Here is a 20,849-nt window from a genome sequence, read left to right on the forward strand (position 1 = left end):
CTCTTCTTACCTTCAGACCTTATGCAGGCCCCTGGTAATCCCTGTACACGTTTGGAGACTCAGTTTGAAGACTGTCAGGCGGTAAGTGAATTCACTTAAAAAAGCACTTATAAATACTGCCAGTGCCAGAACTCTAGGGACAATTCTCATCTTACATTGTGTGAGCAATAATCTAATTGGGGTCGTTTCGGTGGAAATTACAAACGTATCCAATGTATTCCACCTGACCCCGCCCAGAAATCCGTTTAAGTAATTCCTGGAAGTGTGTCTCTTCGCGTCTTTGCCTCGCGTGTTACTATCTTTGTTCAAAACGCCTTGGGAGAAATTCTGACGCAAGTTGGATCCTGGTGTTCTGTTTAACGCGTTTATGAAAAGCAGAGAGAGGGGAGGAGGGACAGGGGACAAAGAGGAGGCTGAGGGGGAGGAAGGCAACGATACGGGGTCACCGTGATGCTCAGGGATAGATCCACGGTCGGGAAAGGGATTCTTCCACTTTATCGTTCTTCTGTCTCTTAGCAACTATCCCGTTGGACAGGGCAACTTGGCACACTTCCATAGGTATGCTTATTGGATGTATTTACATTTTGGGTACTCGGCGTTAGTCCTGCGGAGAGTTAATCGTACTACATTCACACTTCTTTCGAGCCTGCTGGATGTGTGATCTCGTCCCTTCTTGACCAGTAGCCTCCATCTGCATCACATTTGTCTGCAAGCTGTTTGATCTTCCAGCTGCCACCAAAATTCGACTCTGCGAGGCTAGGTCTTGTTTATTTGGGTTCTGCCTCCCACTCTTCACCCCAAATACCACCCCCACCGGGTCGGATCCATGTTTCAGGTCCATGGCCAGCCCTCCCCCTGACCAGGTCGGTTCCGTATCACTCCCCTCCCCCACACAGCAGGGGGCGCTCTGCACAGTGGCCTGCCAAGACCGCCGTGTGTGTGCTGCTTTGAAGCAAAGGCCAAAAGAAGGCAGACTTACAGGGGTGTCCTGTTTTATTTCCTGATGTCCGTCCAGCCGGAATGACAGGTGACACTCCCCCAAGGCTCTACGAGTCTCCCGGAGCAGCCGGAGGCTCCGGTTTAACCAGGGAACCTACCCCTGAGTTTTATTCCTGCATTACATCTCTCTTCATTTTGGCCTCAGACTCTAAATAGATCCCAGATGCCCGCGGCGATACTGCCATAATCGGATCTTCCACATGCGCGGAAAGAGGAGTGATGACATCATGCCGGGCCTTTATAAATAACCAGGGCCTCTCCGGGCCCTCGTAAATTGCAGAGCCTCCCCAGTTGAACAGACAGGAGTGCTCGCGAAAAACACTGGGTTGGAGGGGGGGGGGGGGGGATAGGGCAGGGCCTGAGGTGATGACATCACAACAGCAAACGGGTAACGGGGGCGATGTCGTGGCAGGAGGGGTGGATTGTGGAAACCCAGGAAATCACGGCTGGTGGCTGAGGTATTGAAGGGTTGGGGTGCGTGGGAGGAGGGCAAATGGGATGCACCTGCTCGCATGATGCCGGCCACAATTCGGCAGCCCTGGTAAGGCCCATTTGCGTGGCAACGGCCATTGTTGTGAGAACAGTGTGTCCTATGATGTCACTTAGGTGCCATGACAGCTGGAAGCCATTCACCTTGCCCCACCCCGTCAACCCCCCCCCCGCCCCCCACCACCACACACACATGCACACAGAGATGCACTTGCCCCCATCTCCCGCAAACCCCCTTCATGCTGTCTCTGAGTGTTTCATTTCACTTCCTGTTCTCGCACCAAGAACTTGGCCATTACGTCGACTGACTTTTAACTGCTCCTATGCTTTCCAGCACATGTGGATCAAACCATCTATGGGGGGGGGGGGTTATTCTAAAAAAAACAAGCATCCCCTTCCATTGACTGCAAAAGTATGTTTCAGCCTCCCACTGATTCTTAGCTGCGAGTCACTTTTGATGACCTTTAAAACAATGACTATAGAGGGGACTTTGTTCTAAACCAATGTGGCCTTGGTACCCCCCACTGGTTAGAGGATGATGGCTGTGACCATGGGGCATGCTAATGCTTTGGTTAGCTATGAATTACATGGAAACACCACCGTGGTCAGAAGAGCTCTGACCTCAGCACAATACGTCTTTAGGATATACTGGAACTCCTAACCTCACTGATGCTAAAAACAGACTGTGAAGCTCAACACAGCCCTCAGAAATGAATAGAAGGCCTTCCACCGTGTCCTGAAGCCATCTTTGTAGAGATGGAATGTTAAATTGTGTCTGTATCTACAGATGTGCCAAGGCTTTTGATTGGATAGGGTGTCAGTTTTAAAATCAGAGCAGTGTTGCCTTTGACCAGGGGGTTCTGCTGTCTTGTATGTTTCAGTGCATTGTCTCGTGTGATTGACGGTCACCTGGGGGGTTCCTATGGCTTGTCTGAGCGCTCACCTGGGGTGTGCTGTCTGCCCCGGCATGCTTGGGCTCCTTGCCCCACCACTGGCTGTCTGATGGCCACACCTCCATGCTGGTGATCCATGCACTTGGGGCTGGGATAGGGGAATGGGACAACTCCCAGGAAGCCGGTCAGAGTGTCTGTTGTACCCCCGCAGTGTGACCTTTCACTGGGATCCTTTGCAGAGCTCGACTTCTTCTCCCAGGCTAGCTTACAGCAAAGGTGCTATCATGCAGATTTATGCATCAGGGAGTTGATCGAAGTTTGTGTCTGTGTGTGTGTGTGTGTGTGTGTCTGTCAGACTGTCTGTCTGTTTCTGTGTGTCTGTCTGTCTCTGTGTGTCTGTCTTTGTGGGTATCTGTGTGTGTGTCTGTTTGTCTCTGTGCGTGTGTGTTTCTGTGTGACTGAGTTTAGATTTCAGCTTGAGTGCTCTTGACTGTGAGTGTGGGCCTGTGTGTTTGGTGAGTGTGTGTGTGTGTGTGTGCGCGCGTGTTTGTTTGAAAAAGTTGCATGGGTGGGTATGTGTGTGCAAATGCTATATAAACACAGGATGGCTAGAGTCACAGTTGAAGGCGGTAACGCAGTGGGGGGAGGGGGGGGTCGCAGAAGTTCACTAATAAATGTGGTTTCCGAGCAAGCAGAACTAACCCTTGGAGAATGAGTAGGCCTGCAGGTTCTAGAGTTTTCCATGTGTGTCTCTCGTTCTCTCGATGGGGACGTTTAAGCCATGTTGTCAGGCCTCCTTCACGGCCCAGTGACTGTAAATTAAGGAGGGTGGGCAGGGGGGTGATAGGAGAGGTACCCATTAAGCCCCCCCCCCCGAGATCCTCATTTACTTTATCCATCAACCCCAACACATGGGGAATTTTCACCTTCTAACTCATGTCAGAAGCATTGCGTGTTTTGTGTGCTTTTACATGTTTGAAAGGAACCATCTTTCAGTGCTTTTCTCTGTGATGTGCCTGTGTGTGTGTGTGCATTGATGTGTGAATGTTCATGTGCTGAAAGGTCTGTTCGGAGCGGGAATGCACTGTGGGCAGCCTGATCCGCAAGGCCTTAACACCAGAGTCTCGCCTGGGTTCATTTCTGATTAAAAGTAAGACTTGTGGGTTAAAAAAGGAAAAAATACAAAGGGTTTTGTTTCTTTTTTGTCCCGAAAGCGGAAAGCAACATTGTGAACCAAAGCAAATACAGGGAGCTGGATGGGAGGGGGGGCACAGCTGTGTGGCTTCCCCTCTGTTCCACCCCCCAACCCCACATCCGCTTTGCTTTCACTCCACTGCTGATTGGTCGCTCCCTTGACACTCACCCCCAATCCATCTACACCAGAACTGGGCCCAGTCATTGGTCATGTACCATGAGGGTACCGCAGATGACCTGTCCACCTCACTGGTGTGCCCAACACGCGTGTGAGCTTGTCGTGGTGATGATAGATGGGGCCTGTGAGCGGAACCAAGGGTGTGTCCGCACACGCATGCACACACACACACATGCAGACACACACACACACAAACACACACACTTCATCGCTCGCCTCTTGCCAGGTCACTCCCTCAGCTGTCCCCTTGAGATAAGCCCTGCACATCTGCTCCCCAAACACCAAATTTGCACAGAAACACCCCGTCTTGCCTGGAGGTGATTCTGAGAGCGCTGTGTGCCCCCACCGCCCAGGTTAAACAGATTATCCCTCCTCCCCTAACCTGATTTGCCCACATACACGTGGCTTTCGGCCTGACAGTCACCAATTACGCCCCATTAATCCCTGGCGTGACATAAACAGACCCTATCTCACCCTATCTGTCTTCTGTTTGGATGCATTGCTTATAGCTATGCTTGCAGTAAGATCTAATAACCATGAGTAACCTCTGTAAGATCCTGGGGGGGGGGGGGGGTGAAATCAGGTGACTCATTCACCTGTGCCGAATGACCTGGCTTCTGCTCCCCCCCACCCCTTCCTGACCGAGGTTTGATCCCACACCATGCCTTTTACGCAACCCCATGCACACATTTTCCCCAAAATGGCTGCCTTTCATTCCCATTCATCTGCATCATTTCATTAAACCCGTCTCCACCTGTATTGGGATATGCACTAAATGGACAAAAGTATTAAGAGCTCAGTGAGTTCAAGCATAATACTGTCGTAGGATGCCACCTTTGCAATAAGTCAGTTTGTGAAATTGCTTCCCTGCTTGATATTCCCCGGGCAACTATAAGTGGTATTACTGCAAAGTGGAAGCGTTTAGGAACAACAGAAAATTGGCCACGAAGTGACAGACCGCATGAAATATCAGGGCAGGGTTGTTGAATGCTGAGGTGCACAGTGCATAAAAGTCGCTGACGCTCTGTTGACTCAATTACTGCAGAGTTCCGAACTTCCTCTGGCATTAACACCAGCACAAAAACTGTGTGCTAGAAACTTCATGGAATGGGTTTCCATGGTTGAGCAGCTGCATGTAAGCCTCACATCACCAAGCGCTATGGCAAGCATCAGATGGAGTGGTGTAAAGCACGCTGTCACTAGATTCAGGAGCAGTGGAAACATGTTCTGTAGAGTGACAAATCATGCTTCTCTGAGTAGCAGTCTAATGGATCTGGTAGATGCCAGGAGATCATTACAGTTGGCACAATGTAGTCAGGCAGGTAAAGTTTGGTGTAGGAGGGATAATGGTATGGGGTTGTTTTTCAGGGGCTGGGCTAGGCCCCTTAGTTCTAGTGAAGGGAACTCTTAATGCTTCTTCATACCAAGACATTCTGGACAATTCTGTGCTTCTAACTTTGTGGGAACAGTTTGAGGAAGGCCTTTTTCGGCTCCAGCATGATTGCACCCCAGTGCCCAAACCAAGGTCCATAAAGACACGGTTGGGTGAGTTTGGTGCAGAAGAACTTGATTTGCCTCCCTAACCTCAACCCCATCACACACCTCTGGGATGAATCAGAACAGAGATTACGAGCCAGACCTTCACGTCCAACATCACTGTATGACCTCTTCTTTTTTCTGGATGAAAAAATGGCAAAAAAAATTCCTACAGACACATTCCAAAATCTTGTTTAAATCCTTCCCAGAAGACTGGCAGCTGTTATAGCTGCAAAGGGGGGGACCAACTCCATATTGATGCCTATGGATTTAGAATATGATGTCATAAAAGTTCCTGTAGGTGTAATGGCCAGGTGTCCCAATACTTTTGTACACATAGTGTATATCTGTCTTCCCCTCCTCCCATGTCACATGATGTGGTTCTATTCATGGTCTTTCCCGGATGAAGGCTCACGATGTCCTTATACGTCATGTATTTTTTTCAAGCCTTTTTCCTCAGCTACCTCCTCAAAAGTGTGTCCATCTACAGAAGACATATTGAATCTGAAATCTGCCTGGAAGCTCTGCTCTGTGTTTCAGAGACTGAACTTGGGGCCACAGGCTTGACTCATCTCACTTTCAGAGCATTTTCCCTACGCAGGTTTTAGCCAATCACAATACTGAGCTGGTCATGTGACCCACACACCTTCAACAATCTATGTGTACGTGTACTATGGTTATAGTAGTGGAGATTCCACTGCAAGCCATCAAGCCATTAAGCCAATCACAGTCAATAAATAAGCAACTAACCAGCCCGTCACATGTACATCCGGGTGTTGCGGGGCAGCATTTTGTATCTGTGTCTGGTAAAAACAGCAGATTCTTCTAACTGCAAAAAAAAATGTAAAAACTTTTGGGGGATAGGGGTGTTGACTGATTTAACAGGTATGCATATTGTGTTAAGAATCAGGTGATTGGGGAGTGATATTTGACAGGGGGGAATAAAGGGGGCTGTGGAGGGACGAGAGGAGGGGATATGGCGTCTCTAAGGAGGAGCAGACGGCATTAGGGTTAAACCAAGCGCTCCTCCCTGGGATCAGACTGACTCTGAATTCACTGAAAATCCGAAGCCGTCTGGGATCGCCAAGCCGTCTCCTCCCAATCTCTCGAGAGCCACATTGAGATTCCTGGAGTAAAACACAGACCGAGCGGCACATTGCTGGGAATCAGAGGAGCGACGGGCTGCAAACCCAACAGAACTCAGATGGTTGGAAAATATTTTTCAAAGAAAAACAAATAAAATTAGCGCCTGCTATGCGGTGGGATTCCTGAGCTGAGCGAGTTCCGCTTTCCTGCAGAAATGAGTCCTGTTCGATATAATAACACACAAAGAGCCTGCTTGGTACTTTTTTTTTTTGTCTTTAAAAAGATCCATGTGTCATTTTCTCAGAATAGGTCTCCTTTCCATTCTGCCAAGTTTGGGGACAACGGAGGTATTGTGTGTGAAAAGACAGGTGAAATACACGGGTAAAATCCCCCAAATCTCAAAACTTTTCCACTATTACCAAGTTATTAAAGCTGGCCCCATATTAAAACTACATATTACAGTCTGCATGAAAGAGAGGTGGGAGATAGGGTCAGAGATCAGGCGTTGTCATGGAGATGTTCCCCGAGTCCCAGCTCCTGAGACAAGGCCTGGCTGCCTTACTAAAGGGCATCTCATCACAAGGGCCCATCCGCTGGGCCCCACCTGTTGCATTCTGGGAGCGAACCCACCCAGACCGGGGACTTAACTGGTGAATGGCTTCCTCTTTTGCATTCCTGACGGATTTGCCATAAAGTGCATAGTAAACAAAGGCACAATGAGTCCTGCCTGTTGTTACCTCCCATTGGTAGTAAATCAAAGTCAGCTCTGCTTTTTGGTTCTTTTTTTGTGACAGATGTTTACAGACAGGGAAACAGCTGGCTAACAAAGACACGGGCTTTGACAGGCCGCTTCACTGGGGGGCTCTGGGGGCTGGATCATAAAGGAAGAGATCGACCCCCCCCCCCCACCACCCAGTCTCATCGGCTGGACATCTTGTAACCAAATGTAACCATAACCAGGTAAATGCTGCACTGACGCAAAGCTAGTCTGCGTTTAAAGAGTGTGTGTTTTACAGTCTGTATGGCATTTCTGCATTTCACACCCAAGTAAGGTTGGCAAACACATGATATTCTCCAAAGTCCACCCCCCCTCTTACAAAAACACACTCACCTGCATTTCCCCCCACCTCATCTGCTATGACTATCCTACATCCAAGTCCTACCTACCCTGAGCCATACCTGACCCCCAGCTTCCCGACTCCCCCCGCCCCATGGTCTCCAGGTCCTGACCCACCCCCCACCCCGCCAAGGAAAACCACAGTAACTGTGGGAGCTCTGTGTTCACCCTCGTCTTATAAACATTATGTGAATTGCCCGGATTCTCCTCTTATCTGACGCACGCCGAGCGCTTTGTGGCCGCTGGACGCTGATCGTTTACGGTCATTCAGAACTCGATAGGATCGACCATTAAACTACCCTAAAATGGCCCTGCCCCGCCCCCCACCTTGTGTTTTGTAGTGGCCGCATTCACAGCCAAATGCAGGTTCATGCTCGGTGAGGACTGAACCTTTTTTCCCCTGCGCTGGGTGACGGCGGTTCCGTTTCATTTTCACTATTTCCCACGCTGTTTAAGCATCTTACTCAGTCCCAGGCGGAGGGCAAGGACTCGGTTAGCAGGTTCCAGAAGGACAAAAACAGACTTATATCTGCACTGAGGGCAAATAGGCAAACAGTATCTCTTTATGAGTCTGTGATCTGGGCCCTGCCCCGTGCACTTTATAAGCGCTTGAGGTTTTTGTTTTTTTTATGTGCGGGATTCTTACATGAACCACTGTCGTTAACGGTAACAGGCTTGTTAGTGCCTGTGCATATGTGTGTGTGTGCGACAGCTCCACCTTGAAAATGAAAAACAAATTAATTAAAACCGATCGTTAGACACCTGCTTATTAAGCACGTCTGACACATGTTAATGGAAATCAAGCTAAAAACCCTCTTTTCTCTGGTTCTCCTGGCTTTTTCAGACCTTTTCTTCTTTCCACATCCCCCAGGACGTTTTTCTCAACATTTTCCCAGCGTCAGCCATGGAGAAGCTGGTTTTCTAACTGCTCACAGACAGGGTTGACAGGCTCCCAGCTGGGGCTGTGTTAGGCTAAACCCTGCACCTCTCTCCAGAGCCTGTCTGCTTGGGGGAGGAGGGGTGCTCCTGCCCGTGCATGCAGGCTGGTCTTGCTTAGTTTCAGCACAGGAATGTATTATTGAGAAAGGGCTTTACTGTGGCCCCTCCTATCCCATGGTCATGTGACCCACTCCTTCCCCCCCAGCCCACAAAGTGTGAAATGCTGACAAAGTCACTTGCCAGGCTGTTGTTATTTATTGTTTTTATTTTTTTTGCCTGTGCAACAATTAGATACAAAGCTGTAATGTGCCAAGATAGGGAGTGGGGGGACATTTTGAGCTCAGACCCAAACATGGCAGGGGCACAGATTGCAGGATACCACTTAAACGTTTGCCCTGTCCTGGAATACAAGCCTCAACAACTTTAAAACAGCTTTGAAAGCACACTAATTCACAGCATTTTCTTCCTTTTGCAGAACATGGTGGTGGGGGGGGGGGGGGCAGCATGGTGTGTTTGTGGCCAGCATCCTGGTAGCCCTCCAGAATATCTAGCAAACTGACTTATTGTAAATGTGCCATCCTATAACAGTACCACACCTGAATTCACTGAGCTCTTCAGAGTGACCCATTCTTTCATAAATATTTGTAAACCTGACTGTATGGCTAGGTGCTTGATTTTATACATCTGTAGCAAAGGCTCTGAATGAAACGCCTGAATTTAATGATTGAGAGGTATGTCCCACTACTTTTAGCAATATAATGTATATCTAGGGTGCAGGGCCGGCACATAACCTGGGCCAATCTGACATTGGTCAAGGGTGCCAGACCACTAGGGTCGCAATCACCTCGCGCGCCATCTTGGTGCATTATCAGTCATAATTATGGAGTATTCCAACCCCATGAATGCAAGCAAGTCAAGTACAGCTTTATTGTCACACCACCATATTCAGTACGCTGCATATCACGATGCAAAATAACATTATAGAAAACATTATATAAAACTAAAATAAAGCAAAAAGAAAGCAAATGACATAAGGAGAGAACGGATATTGCTGGATATGACCCATGCACATTGAAAGCATAATGGCTGTGAGCCGCCCACTGTCATTAGTTATCTGTTATTTCGACTGTTGTAGGTAATACTGAAGCAAATGAAAGTGATTATAGTCTGAAGGTTTGATTTCTTTATTTCTAGCTGCTGGGTACAAGAACTGCAGAGTAAAAAGTATGGAAAAATATTTCGGTGCATTAATGGGAAAATACAAATACAAATCTACGCAATTACGTAGCTCTGTGCTATTAGGGTAACGTTACAATGCTGTGCCAGATGTCATTACTACAAAAAATTTGTAGGGTAGCACATAAGTCATTGTGCTTTAAAGGTATATTGCTGCTTGATTTTATCCCTGGATGTGTGGCTTTCATTTAGCTGAAGGGACTGTCTTTAGTTATTTCTTTTTGTGTTTCTCGCTTGATGCCTGTGACATTGTCAGACTCTTTATACTACTGTGTCTATTATTGGTGGCCAGGCAGTCCTGCTTCTGTCATGAATAGCGCCTGGTTTGGCTAACGAATGGCCTTTAGGGCTTGTTTTTGTTTATTTGCCATAAAATGACTTGTATTCACTTTAAGTTACATCAGTTGCCGCAACTATATGAGGATCATGAGATTCAGTAGCTTTAGCATCCTAACAAAAACGGCTAACCAGCTTAGGAAGCCTAGTACTGTTATCTACGGAAACGAAGACTTAGAAACACTAGTAATTTTAGCATTATTCTTACTATTTAGAGAGTAATCTCTGCATACTTTGGCACTGTTAAGGTTCTTCTCAGTATGATGCACTTTAGGAGTGTAAGCATTGTTAGCAGCACTTGCCAACAATTTCACAATTTTGGGGATCCGTTACCTTTGCTGCAGACACTAATGTTGTTGCGGCCGACACACCCCGCAGCACAGATTGTACATACAGAGTATTATGCACCAGATGGAAAACTATGCACCAATATGGCGGATGATCCGATTATGGCCTTTGTTTAGTGTGGATGCTGTCTGAATTCGGGGGCTGCATCCTTCATAGGATGCGGTCTAGAAAGGCACAGCCTCTGTAGGCTGCGTTCTTTGAAGGTCGAATGGAAAGGGTTGTCAAATGGGATGGTCTGAACATCACGAGTTGTTCCCACCCATACCCTTGAGTCATGAAGCCCCCTTCCTATGGTCTAGCTGGGACATACTCCCATTACCTCTGTGCAATGAATCTTTGGTGGATCCTTGACAACTCTGCAGAAGAAGGGCGTATTTCCCCATCCAGGGGTGTAGCCCCTGAATTCGGACACAGTGACAGTGTAATGTCTGCAACTCTACTTTTCTTGGCTGGGAGGGAGCGGCGGTTGCTAGCTTTTGTCAGGGGCCTCTTGATTGGCCCTTGATGGCCCTGCTAAGGGACCTGATAATCCATGGCTGTATCTGAATTCTGGGGCTGCACCTTTCTAAGGCTGCATTCTCTGAGTGGGATCTCAGGCTTTTGCACATACGCACATTTCCAAGATCATTCCAACATTTCCAAGGGTAAATGTGAGTTCACCTGGTCTGATAAACCCGATTTTATTTGTGCATATGCATATTTTTCTTTTCATGTGTACACATTTTTTCATAATGAAATTTGATGAATGAGGCCCCTGGTTCCTGAAAAAGGTTCTTGTTCCTGGAAAAAGTTCCTGCCGTGTGAAAGCGCCCAGAGTGCGTGGGTGTCTGGGACTGTATCCACTGTCTTTCTCCCTCCGGGCTCTAGGGTGAGTCAGAAAAAGGCTTTTCTGCACATGGTGCACTCACCTTCCCAGGAGAACACGGTGAACTGAAAGAACAGCTGTGGAGAAAGGAGTCTGTCTCACCCCACCACTGCTATAACACCCACACTCCTCTCTTGGAACATCACGGACATGAATCCGTATCCCAGTAATCATGCTGGGTTGCTGTTGCGGGTCAGTGATTTATTCAAAACTTCGATAGCTTTATTTGTAGAGCTCAGTTACATTTTGTTCTGACATCACTCCCCTCGCTGAAAGTTCCCATTTGGGGTAAAACGAGGTGCCCGTCTCCAAAAGCAGCGCCACCGGGGGGGGGAATAAATGAGATCGACGGTGGGGCGAAAGAAACTGTGAGGACAGAGCAACGGGCGGGGGGGGGGGGGGGTCACAGCTGGAGAGCAGCCGGCGCTGGAGTGTGTTTGGTTTTGCGAATTGGGAGGTGGGATGGGGTCTTTGTGGGGGGGGGGGGGGGGTGACTAGTCGCAGGGAGTAGAGGTGCCTAATGAGGCTGGACAACAGCTAGGTGATGTGTGTGCGGGTTTGGGGTCATCCATGTCATCTGGGACTCAAGTGTTAAATACACACTGTCAGAAGAGGGATGGGGGGGGGTTGTGCTTTGCCGCACCACTGAACAACAGCAATGTACCGTTATCAGCACTGAGATTCGTCCTGTCCTCTTCCCATAAAATAACAAATGTCAAACACACTCGGGCACAGGGATTACAGGGACCAGGGATCCTTTCGTGTGGGGGGGGCGGGGGGCAGGGCATCCTCCTCGCCTCCTCTGGCTTATCTGCCATCTCTTCACTCCCATGGCACTGAATTGCACATCACCACGGCCTGAATAGGTCCAATCAATGGATGATGTGGTCAGGGGAAGAGGTTGTAAAACTGCAACTATACCTGTGTCTGTGGTGTGTCTGTGATGCTGTCTGCTGCGGAACTTGTTGCCATAGTGACAGATATCCACACGTGATTCGCTGATGGCAACCATGCGGTTGCATTCGTCCATGTTCCAGCTCTGGTCCCTGCTCCGCTGGAAGGGCTGGTGCCCCCTTCCTCCCCACCAAAGCCTCTTGATCCTTCCCCAAGCTTTTGACTGCTGAAATCTGGAACAGCCCACATGTCAGCTCCAGCCCTGTAGCGCCCCCCCCCCCCCACCCCGACTGCGCTCCACAGACAGCCTGACCGCTCACCATACCCCTCTCCGGTAGTCTTCAGCTCTTTCATCGGCTTTTTGGGTTTGGAGAGATTTCCCAGCATCCCCCGCTGTCCGTGTCTCTCATCTCTGGGCCCCTGCGGGACTTTTAAGCTGGATGACAGACAAATAGAGGGATTACAGTCCAGCAGGAGCACGATTTTTGGGCCAGAGTAGTGTGGGGTGTGGGGACATGGGCAACTTTGGATGTTTACAATGGTCGGAGGCTGTACGGGGTGGGGGGGCAATGCGGCATGTTAGTGTGGCTCGGGTCAGAGGCTGAGCAGATTCGATCCCTGCCTTGACATTTCCATAACTCCTGGCAGTAATGGCGAGAAGGCTGGAGTGATGTCACACCCCCCCCCCTGCTCTAGGAACAGCAGAGAGAAGTGCACAGATGGACAGCAGGGGAGGGGGCAGCGGTAAGCAATTAGCAACCAGCTACACAGCTCATAAATTTATCAATGAATTGTGCAGGGAAGTCCGATTTCCCATAAGAAGACGGGGTCATTAGAGGGCTAATGTTTACATAATAGCAGGGATGGTGCTCGGATCACGTCCCCGACGGCGCACTCGGTGCAGGGTCGGAGAATAGTCACTGGGGGCTGAATGTGGACCATGGATCTGGCAACTGCTCAAAGTCTGGAAGGCACACGTGCGCACACTCACGCACACTCACGCACACTCACGCACTCATGTCTGTGTCAGGAGCCTGTTAGCAGAGGGCCTGGAAGGTTCTTGGTGCTGCTTAAGCAGGGCTGCGCAGTGGCGAAGCGTGGCAGGCTGGGGTGGGCACAGTTTGTGTGGGAGGGGCACAGTTTGTCCCCAAAGCTGCATCCTGAAAGGGGGGGGTTGTTGTTGTTCCCTCACGATGGGCTGCTGTTCCCCTCTGATGGGGCCACCTTCCATTGCCAGAGGGTGCTGCAGAGTAGCGGCCTTGAAGTGTTCACCGAAGGAAACCAGCATGTTCTGGCTCTTCCAACCCCCAGCCATGAATGTAAAGGGGGGAGGCTGTTAATGCCCAGAAACAGACGCAGGGGCAGAGGAGCCATTTCAGAAAGGGGGGGGGGGGGGGGCTGGTAAGCGAACCGCTTGCCCTGTCTCGTGTCCTGTGCCGGGCCAGAATCAGTACCAGCAAGAAGACACATCCGGGAGATGTGGTGGACAGTCAGACGGCATGCCAGGTTTTGGAAAAATGGCTGGTGGGGGATCCAGAAAGCCACAAAGACTGGGTAATAATTTAAGGAATGAAATCTGCTTTTTTCCCTCGTACTGAGGCCAATGAGAACTTTCTGGGACAATGCATCCCGTTTCATAAATACAGTGCTTATGGGGTTGACCAATGGGCTGCAGATAATGGTACGTCCCGATAACACTTCTGATCAAAATCATGGATATTAAAAACGCATCGCATATGTGCATGAATCTAAAGAAAAATGTGTTTTTCTCAGGCCCCAGGGAGGGGGAGGGAGGGTCGGGTATCTCGCCCCTCCTGCCGTTTTTGGCTGTTCTGGTCCCCCCCTGCCACATTACTGTACTTTCAGCCATCCCAGATATTTTTTTAATCCCATCTTCATCTCATGCTGGCTTGGGAAATGGCAGAGGTTTCATTTCCAGTAAAGAGCCACGGTTTCCCACCTGGGGGTGACGGGCGGGGGCTTGGCCTCACTATGCATCAGGTCCGGCAGCCTGCACCATCGTGAGACCCGGACACGGGTGCAAAGGGCGTTAGGTGGCAAAAGTGATCCACACAGGAAATGACATACAGACGTATACATGTGTCGCAAAACGGATTCATAATTACAGGGTCCTACCAAGTGCTGCATAATTATTATACTCCTAATTACAGGAGCTCTTTCTAACCTTTTGCTAATCAAGTACTTAAGAGGCAATAAAATTCCAGCAATTAAAGCCAAATTAAATCAGCCAAAACCTCATAAATGAATGCCCCTCAATGTCTGAGTTATACAAGACTTGCTCACCTCCCCTGTATGTCTCTGTCCACCACACCCCCTCCCCCACACACCCGCCCAGAGTCTGGATGATGAGGTCGACGGCTGATTACATCGCGGATTATGAATGCTTTGCCGTCGCAAACTTAAGCAACCCGCACACCCCAGGCTGACAGCACGTGAAAGACGGCCCCCATTTCTCGCCAGGCTCTCACGTTCTTTATCTTCTAACGGCAAACCGAATCAGAGTTGGTGGAAAAGTCCATAATGTTTATTAATGACAGACTGTGCATGACCTTTGACCTCCAGTCTGCTGTTCCTTCTCTTTCGCCCTGCCAAGTGGGATGACCTCACTTCCCTTTGGGCGAGCTGACATTCTCCTCGTGCACAGTCTGCCTTGAGAACATGGAAAAATGACAATAATAATAATTATTCCTTCCCTCGTTGGAAGCATGGCCCCAGGGCATCTGTACATAACAGCAAACCTGTCAGTTGTCAGTGCTTTCATAAATATTGCCCAACAGTTAAGCAGTGACACATGTGAATTAACTTATCACACATACTTCTGCTATTAGTCACGAAATGGGGGCCTTGCAGCGATCTGGAACGGAGTGTGGAGCGGGGATGGGGGGGGATGGGGCGGCTTCACAACATTAATTCCACCTCCACAGCTCAGAGAAAGGTTTAATTTTATCGCCCCCAAATGCTTTAAAGAAGACGAGCTGTGGAGAGTATAGGCTGGGCCAGGATGGAGTTGTTACCTTTTCCACTGAACGGCTGCAGTGTTGTCTGGGGGGGGGGGGATGTAAAAGATACAGGACCCGCCTTAGTTTGGGATGTAAAAGCTCTGGTGGTCCAAAGCGTGGGAGGTTTATTTTAGAACCGCCTGGATCAGGATCATGAGCCAATGCTTCTGCTGCTGCACAATGTATGGATTCGTTCGGTGGTCCAAGTAAATCTCCATTCTTCACTCCCCACGGCGACCATTTTGTGTCAGATAAGAACATAAGAACATAACATTAATTCCACCTCCACAGCTCAGATGGATGTCTGCAGAGCGCCGTTGTTTTGTATGAACAGAATGGAACTGCGTTCCTGTGTCTTGTGAGTTTTAAAAAGGCCTCCATATCGCTCACTGAAATGGACCGTTCGCGATACGCGGGTAAATGTGCGGCATGACACCAAGGCAGATTTTTTCTGTAGTCCCTCTTTCCCTTCCCGGGAACTAAATGCAGATATAAACCTTGCACACACTGCAGGGATATGCATGCCCACACACACACCCTAACCTGCAGTGGAAACGGGGTGTGGTTTAAGGGAAATCGCTTTCGGGAGTGTTTCAGCGAACGAAAGCGCAGAGACAATGGCGGAGTCTTTGGCTCCTTTCCACGCTTTCTTTCAACAAGACAAACTCCCATGAAGCATCCCAGCATGCCCTGGGTGAGAGGTCGGGCTGACGTGGGTGTGATCGCGTCACTCCTATTCAGAGCACGGCAAGTTATCACCCGAACACGATACACCGTGAACGACGTGCCTCTGCTTGTTTGGGTGCCACCCCCATTGAGTGAGCAGCCTCCCCAGGGAAAGCCCCACGTCAGGGGTTGGGGAGGCTGTTTCCAGCCTGGAACATGGTCAGAAATTTTGAGAGATATGTTGACTTCCTGCTTTATCCGCTTTTGCTAACTACCAGGGTTAACATCGTTGGTGCCCCAGTTCACCAGGTTAACCATGTAATACGTGGTTATTTCATGACCTTATATAAAAAAAAACTAATTTTTCAAAACAGACTCTGAGCGCCGAAAATGTTGAGCGCAGAGACTGGAGTGAGCGGCGTTAGTGGTACGACGCAGGGCTGCCTCATCCAAAAAAAAAGCCCTTGTTTCCACTGATCTCATACTAATTGCATCTGGCCTCAAGCGTCCCTGGGAGAGCATTAAAAAGAAGGTTAGAGCCCTGTCAAGCCATGTTTTTGAAATCAGCTGTGTTCCTGACTCGTAACAGTCAATTATATGAATTTTAGTCATTTAATTTGCGCTGATGTTGGAACTGAGGTGGGTGTGGTGGTGGTGGAGGCATGGGGGGCAGGGGGCTGACTGTCAGGACTCCTGAGCCCACAGCTCCCAACAAACTACCGCCCCCCCCGACCCACTTTGCCTTATCTGATTCACTCCCAGCTTCCCCATTACCCATCAGCAGTCACACGCTAACGATTTAGCCGTGCGCTAAGGCCTGCCCCTGCCACATTACGTCCTTCACATAAGTTCTGAGTTTGGGGTATCTTTGTAGATTTCTGGGTGTTTTTTTGTGTGTCTATACTCTGTTTTCAACTCTGACAGAATGTTTACTTTCACTACCTCTCCAGAAAAGTTGTAATTTGTGTTTTACATCCCCTAGTCTTTGTCTTTCGGACAACACTGTGCCCAGCTTCGACCCTCAGCTACCTGTGGGTGAATCTCTGGGCGACGGCCACCGTTGTGAGACATGATACCAGGGATGATACTGCAAGCATCTCACAGAGATTCCTGACCTGTAAAATCGGGACTGAGGCACCCAGACTAGGAAAAGCCTGATCGAGCCGAACGCATAACATCTGGTACTCATCAGCAAGATGTATCTCATTGTTGCTGGGGGCAAAAATGGAGGTGCTTTATATGCTGTAGCTTCCTAGCGAAGTGGAAGGTACCACAAAACTCTAATGATCAGCTTGGTTAGCTTCTCTCCTTTAGCCATCAGCATCACGATTCATGGAAACCACATGACTGGGCAGTTTAAACCTTATGCACATCTAAAGCTTGGAGCAGACAGGAACTAAAGGATCCCAGCTAAGTTCCATAGCTCAGTCATGTGATATAACCCTTTCCCTTTAAGAAGGGGGGTTGGAGTGTTTGCAGTCACAAAAACAAATATCGGTCCAAAAGTAGCCAGAATAAAATTAGCCACAAATGTGTATAATAGAAACAAAATTAAACATCACTTTTTATATTGCTATATACGTCATGTTTTATGGGTTTTCTCTGACAATAACACAGCAGTTACAGAACCAGGCTAAATTCTCGACAGGGAGCCTGGTCGTTTCTGAGGCCCTGATAAATCAAGTTACACTGGAGACAGACTGTGTTGTTTTTCTGCCTTGTGTGTGTGTGTGTGTGTAGGGGGGGGGGGGGGGTCGGATGACAGTCACAGACTCTCCTGGTTTGCTGAGTAGTTCTGTCAGCCTGCCAGCCAATGTTCTCATCAGTTTACCGAAGGGGGGGGAATTGCTCCATGCTCGTTTGCATACATAAAACACGAGGAAAACCGTCTCATGGGGGCAGTAATTATCATGTGATCTTGGCTCATGTAAAAAAAAACCCCGTAATCTGTTTTAATCACTGTTAATTACCGCCGGGTTGGAAGTTTCCATGTTCCGCCCCCCCCCCCCCAACACCACCATCTTCTGGGGGGTGGAGATGGCATCTGAAGCCCTGAGCGGAGCACTGGCCTCAGTGGGGGACTTTCTGAGGCTGCCGTCTGGATCGGGGACAGAGGGCGGTGTCGAACACCAGCCCAGGCTTCTGCCTGCGGTGCTGCCCAGGGGCCGCCTGCGATGGAGCAGGGCATGCATTCCAGCCCCTTATCAGCACGCTCTCCCAGGCCAGAGCTAAGAGGCTACAGCTGTGCTGAATGAGAGAGCCCTTGCTGACGCTTTCCAGCGAGGGTCGAGTTGGGTCGGGAGGGGGGAGAGCTGGGGGGGACTCCTACATGCTGTTTATGCTCCTCTCATTACAATTCTCAATCCGCTTCTTCAGATCAGCCATCGACTGGAATAATGTCTATTTCTGTCTTTGAGAAGCTCCTTCATAGGTCGCTTGTAGCATTGTGACGAGCGTCCTGTCTGTGGCATTTAAACACACTCGCACCGTGAAAATACGGAAGCTTACATTATGCCATACATGGAGTCAGATTCAAAGTGTTTTCATTCAAAATCCAGACTGGCCTCTCAGAGCACAGGACTCAGCAAGTAGGCCCCATTCAGAAAACACCTCTACCAAGCAGTGGACAACAGTGCCACCCTTTGGCAAGTTTGGGTACAGCACACCAAATGTGATCTGGGTACATTATACATCAGACCCTGTGAACCCAGGCTATGAAAGAAGGCTGCAGGCCATATTTAGAGAACAAGAATCCAATTATCACTAATAAATCGACTTTGTCCAAATGTGACTGCACAAAATATCAACTGGACCCTCAACAATTCTCATTCCCTCAATTCCCAGCTAGCAGCTCTGTGAGTGCTTCTGACTGAATAGTTCCATAGACAAAAAAGGCTGTTCTTCGTACAGACTTCAGCTTTGGGGTACTCACACCCTGCAGATGTCCATCTGTTACCGGTATGTTTTTATTTATTTATTTAGTAAATAGAAATTCATTATCAGATTGAATGAAGTGTGTGCCGCACTGCCTTCAGTTTACAGTTTTTACAGTGAACTGCAAGCTTTTAGTGACAAGTTCATTCCCTGTGCATCTAAAAATGTCCCAGTGATACCAAAAATGACCACCACAGGCTTATCAAATGCAGTAGATGGTTTAAGATTGATTGTACAGTACTTTAAAAAAAAAAGAAAAAAAAAAAGGTCAACAGGTGAATGTCGGCCTCTAGCGGACATTCAACAGAATAAGAAATGAAGTATAGGTCGGACTAAGCCAGATACTGACCCCTACTGGAACACATCGAGATTAAAGCGGGAGGGTGTTTTTATATGTAATTTTTAACGCAGATCTTTAAAACAAAATATTTAATAAGATATTTTAAATCATCAATTAAGTTCAAATAAAATATTAAAAAATCAGTTTTGGACTGGGTTCCCTTGGTTCGTGTCCCAACATTAATTATTCCTGGCGGTTTAACAGTCTTACTTGTGCCATTCCGTTACCTGGTTCACTACCATATTTCTGCGTGTTACACCGGGTTAAAAAACGATACCGGGCGTTACAAACGAGAATCAATAAGGTATTTTCCTTTGCGCACGTATTATTGTTTACTCGTCGTGCTTATTGGGAGAATATTTGCCAACAATTCTAGTGGCCTGTTGAAACATTTAGTCGCGCTAACATACTAGCCGCCCAGACTTTACATCGCTAATAAAATGACGAATAATACCACTGTGCCGTTTACAGGTAAATGGCTATTTTTGTAGCACACCGGCTTTCACTCATGAATTCGCAAATTAAATTTTTGGGCTGTTTCATTAAATACGCGGCACTCGTTTCTCGATTACGTTCGTTTTCAAATTGTACATAGGCTACGTGACACATTCTCTAAAATCCTATAAGAATATTTAGGTCTATTTTGAGTATAACTTGATTTTTTACTTACTAAAAGGAAACAGTCGCCATAATACTAGACGGAGTGTAAGAGTTATATTGTCTGCTGAGGCTACAGTGTGCGGAGCTCCAGTGGCGCAATCGGTTAGCGCGCGGTACTTATACAGCAGTACAATGCAGAGCAATGCCGAGGTTGTGAGTTCGAGCCTCACCTGGAGCACACTCGTTTTACCGAACTGCCCGACAAGGAAGCCTGTCTTCCCTTACTATCTAAGTTTAGCAAGCTGTCCATTTGCGTTTGCGTTGTGCTTAGCTTTGACTTTAAAAATCCATTATTCGCGATGCGTCGAGTTTACTTTTTTAATTAGACCTACATCTTTATTCCCCTTGTGGGTAATGATTCAAGCAATTTCTTGTCATCTGTGCAGTACACAATGAAATCCTAACATTGACATTTCCTCTCTGTCAATGAAGTTATGTAATTTATTTTAAATGTTAATTATGTAAACGTACACAGTTCTAATGGTGCAATTTTTATTTTTGCAATTTGACACAGGCGTTCTTCCTAAGCGCCCCGCCCCACCCCCCACCCTGGATTAGTGGTGCCCATCCTTTCTCAGCAAAGCTTGTTGGTTGTCTCGGTTTATGGAAGTGACTTTGCTCTTTTTTTAGGTTTAGATCAGAGGTTGCCTGATGAATTATTAACATGTTACTTTCTGAAATACTAACTTAATTAAGCTTGTGCTTGGAGAGACGCCGTATTAACTATACTATATATATATGTAATTCCCCATTCAGTTCAGCAGGTTGTGCTATTATCTAGCGTCTATAGCCTATAGCCCAATGTAACTTATAGAAACGAATGTGAAAACTAACCTTCAGGATGGACCTGCTTTTATTTTTTATGTTTACAGCAAAAGGCGCACAAATATACACTGAACATCTCTGTGGTGAAATATTTTTTATTATCCCATTCTATTTTTCAGAATATTTAATTTATGTATAGTGTACTTTTAAAATCCGTTTGCCCTGTGTTGACTTTGCACTAGGCCTTTGTGTATCTTTCTACCTTTACTGTGTGGCATCATAGGTGTGTTCATCTCTGCACTGTGTTCACGCTGCTGTACGCACCAGAATTTCCCCCTGGGATAAAGTTAATTT

At 48.0% G+C, this 20,849-nt stretch overlaps 1 non-coding gene across 1 annotated transcript; it reads left to right on the forward strand.

Moving 5' to 3' along the window:
• Positions 1-19,814: 19,814 nt before the first annotated feature.
• trnai-uau (transfer RNA isoleucine (anticodon UAU)) lies at positions 19,815-19,908 on the forward strand. The gene is made up of 2 exons: positions 19,815-19,852; positions 19,873-19,908. It is a non-coding gene; the product is annotated as a tRNA-Ile (tRNA).
• The last annotated feature ends 941 nt before the right edge of the window (positions 19,909-20,849 follow it).

This window comes from Paramormyrops kingsleyae, chromosome 3, assembly GCF_048594095.1.
Source record: "Paramormyrops kingsleyae isolate MSU_618 chromosome 3, PKINGS_0.4, whole genome shotgun sequence".
In the NCBI taxonomy this organism is placed as follows: Eukaryota; Metazoa; Chordata; class Actinopteri; order Osteoglossiformes; family Mormyridae; genus Paramormyrops; species Paramormyrops kingsleyae.